This window comes from Scyliorhinus canicula, chromosome 5 (genome assembly GCF_902713615.1).
Source record: "Scyliorhinus canicula chromosome 5, sScyCan1.1, whole genome shotgun sequence".
Lineage (NCBI taxonomy): Eukaryota > Metazoa > Chordata > Chondrichthyes > Carcharhiniformes > Scyliorhinidae > Scyliorhinus > Scyliorhinus canicula.
In genome coordinates this window covers 193733828-193738850 of record NC_052150.1, presented here as the reverse complement: position 1 = coordinate 193738850, position 5023 = coordinate 193733828, and the positions used below count along the sequence as shown (strand labels likewise).

The 5023-nt window shown below is 45.3% G+C and overlaps 1 non-coding gene across 1 annotated transcript; it reads left to right on the top strand.

The window, feature by feature from the left end:
- Window positions 1-3271: 3271 nt before the first annotated feature.
- On the top strand, window positions 3272-3345 carry trnan-guu. The gene has a single exon. It is a non-coding gene; the product is annotated as a tRNA-Asn (tRNA).
- The last annotated feature ends 1678 nt before the right edge of the window (window positions 3346-5023 follow it).

Here is a 5023-nt window from a genome sequence, read left to right as displayed (position 1 = left end):
TCCGTGAGGAGTTTGCACATTCTCCCCGTGTCTGCGTGGGTTTCACCCCCACAACCAAACATGTGCAGGTTAGGTGGATTGGCCACGCTAAATTGCCCCTTAATTGGGAAAAAAAATAATTGGGTACTCTAAACTTATTTTTAAAAAGTTTTGTATTTATATAATTATTTTTGTTAATATATGTTTTAGATTAAACTTTACAAGCTTCTACAAATGTCTCACTGAAACATCAGAATACAGCATTTAATTATGATATAGTTACAAATGAATAAGATAAATTAAATAAACAAGTCGGAAACTTATTTAACATGGGTAATATGTTGGCACATGAGTTAGCACTGCTGCCTCACAACACCAGGGACTCATAATGGGACTTAGCTGAGCCCTTGCTCCACTTCTCCTCATCCTACATGAAGTGGAGAAAGAATGACAAAACAAGATTTGTGAAAGGGTCAGGATGGAGCACGACCTGTCAACAAAGCAACTTTGCTTGTGAGTGAGTGTGTGAGAAAATTGACAGGAGCATTGAAAGCCGCTAACAGTAAATGTTCCTCAAAGGAACCAGATGTGAATCTTTAGCTCACCTCCCACCCATTAGTGATGTAATATAAGCGCGTCTATAGGTCTCCAGGATGATGCAAATACATGGCTCAAAGACAATTAGGTGAGATACCTGACTGCTTCTTCACTGTATATTTGCTGGCCCTCTCTGTATAAATTTGTGGAATGGTGATCATTCTGTACAGTGCCTGAGGTTGGGGATTCGTTGCATCTGTAATTTTTTTAATTTCTGTTATTGTGGAGTTAAAGAATCTGTCATTGGCTTTTGCAAGAGCACAGATGGGTCTGATATCTGTGAGGAGGGCATCACAGCATGTTACTGGTGCCTCTGGTGTTGCTGAAAGTGAGGGAGTTATGTTCCGGTGTACGCCCCAACATGTAGCAAAGATCTTATCCTGAATTCTCGTGTCCTTTGCAAGCAACCACCTGTAGCCACCTAAGATGGACACTGGGCTAACAAAATGGAGAACTGCTAAGGCTGTAGGGAGAAAACAGTTTTAGCCAGGACAAGCAGTTTGCAAAGGCTAATTAGCATTCTGCACGTATCGAAACTAGTTTATGGCCAGGTGCAAGATCTCAACCAAAGGTGTAAATAGCAAAACGCTTTGCATAGTAATGAGGCGATCCAGATCTGGGCCCACACAATAGCAACATTTGAGTTTGAATGGATACTTTGAGTGGACGCCCAGACGAAACGGCACCAGAAGTATCCATCACAAAAGACCCTAGAGACCGCCCCACCCATCGAGAAGAGACCCTCAGATTGGGGGATTTGTAAGATATCGATTGGGAAATGACCCAATCGATACATGGCAGGTAAAGGCCCGCCCAGAAGAGGCACGGACATTGGGGGACCTATAAAGGTAGACCCCGCACATGGTTCTGTCTGTTTTGCTCCGGCCTCGCTGTCTGTTTTTGTGCTCCGGCTTGGACTGCTGTTTTGACTCCGACTCCAGCCTCCAGATCCTGTCTTCCATCACCAGCCGTTGAGCACCAGCCATCGTTCAGTAAGTGCCAAAACGACGCTCGCTACGTGAACCCGGCATTGCTTATACATTATTCGACTATTAGAGAACAGAAGGTGCAGCCCAGAAAGGAACAAAGGCCTTGTCCCCTGACCTTGCTGGTTCCTACTTAGATAAGTATTTAGTTGTTTAATAGTAGAAATAAGTATTAGTCTTTAGCGTATGCATGCGTATTTATTATATTTGTATAATAAATATTAATCGTTTGAACTTACTAATCGGTGTATAGTTTTATTACTTTGAACCTGACCTTGAAATACTTGTGAGGTGTCTAAATACGGCACCTGGCGACTCTGAGCTGAAAATACACACACAGAGCTGTAGTAGTGTTAAGCACACGGCCTTTAAACGGAGGCGTGTTAATACACTCCAATAAACGCGTAATACACTCAAGTAAAACGTGCAACACACCATATGGGAGGTGTGCACCATTTTACCATGTTTTCATGGCCTTTACCTTTTCTCCCTTGTTCTGCATAAAGAGGCGTCAAGTTGAGTCAAATATCTGTACTGGGCCAATTGTATTGCTGCTCTTCTGCCTCCTCTGCATCCACGTGCGTTGAGGCATTTTTGCTGTTCTGTACCATCTCTGTGGTTTTGTTTAGATTTTTGTGACGCTTCACTAAAAATACATGGACAATAAAAAAGTGAAAGTATATTGGAATAGGGTAGGTCTTTGTAATGCAAGCATTGTGAAATGAAGCAATCCTTCAGAAGTTAGAATGAGGATAGTGGAAGGAAGGAAAGAAGAAAAGAATTGCAATTATTTAACAGCTTTCGCAACTTCATGATATCCCAAAGCCCTTTACAACAAATGAAGTAATATTTGGAGTGTAGTCGCTGTTATAATGTAGGAAATGTGATGGCAATTTGTGCACTGTACGGCCTCACAAACAGCAATGAGATAATCAGATAATAGCTAGAAATTCATTGAGGTCACGCTGCTCCAGGTGTGCCTGTTTTTCCAGTGGAGCATTGTGCCACTTACCACCTCCTGTGTCACAGGGACGACCTTGCTGTAGTAGAATAGTACATTCTGGTACATCCCCTGCTTAGGCTGGAAGATGTTGAATGGATGCAATCCAGATGTTACACAATCAAACCAGCTGCACTTAATGCCAGGATTGAAAACTCTGTGGGTCCAGCTCAGTGATTCATGCATCGCTCAATAAAGACCTGGAGTGCAAGGGAAAAAGAACATGTGCTAATTAAAGAGCCCCACCATAAATTGCAGGTCAGTGGTGTTTCAGTTGGTAGAAGCATTGTGCTGGGTTCCTTGGGGACAATTTTGCTTTTACCAATTTCCGAATGCAGTTAGTAGGGATGTGGACTACCTAATGCAGGGAGTGGAGCAGTGGTTGGAACAGTACTTCCTGGTCAGGGGTAGATCGGAAAAGGTAATGGTGGAGTCAGAGAGGGGAAGTTCTGACTGGAGGGAGGAAGGAAATGAAGGAACAGGAGCAGAAGGGGAAAAGGCCCCTTGGATTCCACATAAGTGAATAAATTGTCAAAGAGGGAATTTGTTTGGCTCTGCTGCCACTTCAATAACTTCACCATCCCAACACAGAGTCCCCATTTCCCACAATCACATTCAGTTTGCACTCCCCATCATAATGGCCCCTTGGTCAACATTGAACAATAAAAGCCACCATCAAAAACAACCGCAAAGAATCTTTATGGAACTTGTCTCTGTGGTGCAATTGGTTAGCGCGTTCAGCTGTTAACCGAAAGGTTGGTGGTTCGGGTCCACCCAGAGACGGATGTTTTTTCTCTGGGAAGCACGGTAGCACAAGTGGCTAGCACTGTGGCTTTACAGCGCCAGGGTCCCAGGTTCGATTCCCCGCTGGGTCACTGTCTGTGCGGAGTCTGCACGTTCTCTCCGTGTCTGCGTGGATTTCTTCCGGGTGCTCCGGTTTCCTCCCATAGTCCAAAGACGTGCAAGTTAGGTGGTTTGGCCATGATAAATACCGTTCGTGACCAAAAAGGGTGAGGAGGGGTTATTAGGTTACGGGGATAGTGTGGAAATTAGGTCTTAAATGGGTCAGTGCAGACTCGATGGGTCGAATGGCCTCCTTCTGCACTGAATGTTCTATGTTCTTTCTTTGTTATATAACAGGTTCAAATTTACAAGTAGCAATGAACCATTCACATTTGTGCATTTTCTCCATCTTGGGGATGTATTTTTTTGGTCTGGTGTCCTTTGAAGTTCCACCCCAGAGACTGCAGCATGGCTGCTGGAATGCAGCTGACAATCGCTGGGTGAGACTGTGAATGGTCTTCCAGAATGGAAGACTGACTTCAGACTGCAGGAGGATAGCAGGGGTCCGGTGGTCTAGTCTGATTGAAAGGGCACTGGTAGAGTGGCAACAGAGTGCGGTCATTCCCACAGAAGACAGCGGGTTCACCCCCAACAGGGCAATGCTCATGAGCATTCCCCTTGATGATGGCCCATTGAAGTCCCCTGCAGTAGGATCCAGCTCTGACCTCAGCCTCAGGGAGTTGGCACAAGGACTAACCTTTGGCCTTTGTGTGGCTGCAGCCAATTAGCTCACCAGATACAGATTCTGACTGTCTGTTAGCTTCGGAAGTTCACGGTGTACTAGTAGCTGAGCTGTTGGCCCAGGTATCAGATCAGGTGAAGACGTCACCACGTCAATGTCGTACAGTTCCAGAGGAGAGGTTGAATAAACTAGGATTGTTTTCACTGGAAAGACGGAGGCTGAATGGAGACCTGGTAGAGGTCTAAATAATTTGAGAGGTATAGACAGGGTGGACATCAGATGTTTTTTCCAAGGGTTTGAAGTGTCAATTACAAGGGGACACGAGTTCAAGGTGAGAGGGGGAAAGTTTAAGGGAGATGTGCGGGTTACGTTTTTCAAGCAGAGGGTGGTGGGTGCCTGGAACGTGTTGCCAGAGGATGTGGTGGAAGCTGGCACATTAGCTACATTTAATGGCAACATTAGCAACATGGATACATGAATAGGGAGGAAATAGAGGAATATGGACCGAGTAAGGACAGAAGAATTTTCTTAGTTAAGGCATCATGATGGGCACAGGCCTGGAGGGCCGAAGGGCCTGTTCTTGTGCTGTACTGTTCTTTGTTCTTCTCCTGTTCCTTCTGGTTCTGTTGCGTTTGGCCAATTCGCTGGTCTGAGATATCTTTTTTTACATTCATTTACAGAATTTAGGCGTCGCTGGCTAGGCCAGCATTTATTGCCCATCCCGAGTTGCCCTTCAGAAGGTGGTGGTGAGCTACCTTCTTGAACCGCTGCAGTCCCTGAGGTGCAGCACCCACTGTCCTATGAGGGAGAAAGGTCAAGGATATTGCCCCAGTGACAGTGAAGGAACGGCGATATATTTCCAAGTCAGAGTGATTAATCACTTGGACGGGAACCTCCAGGTGGTGGGGTTCCCATGTATCTGCTGCTGTTGTCCTT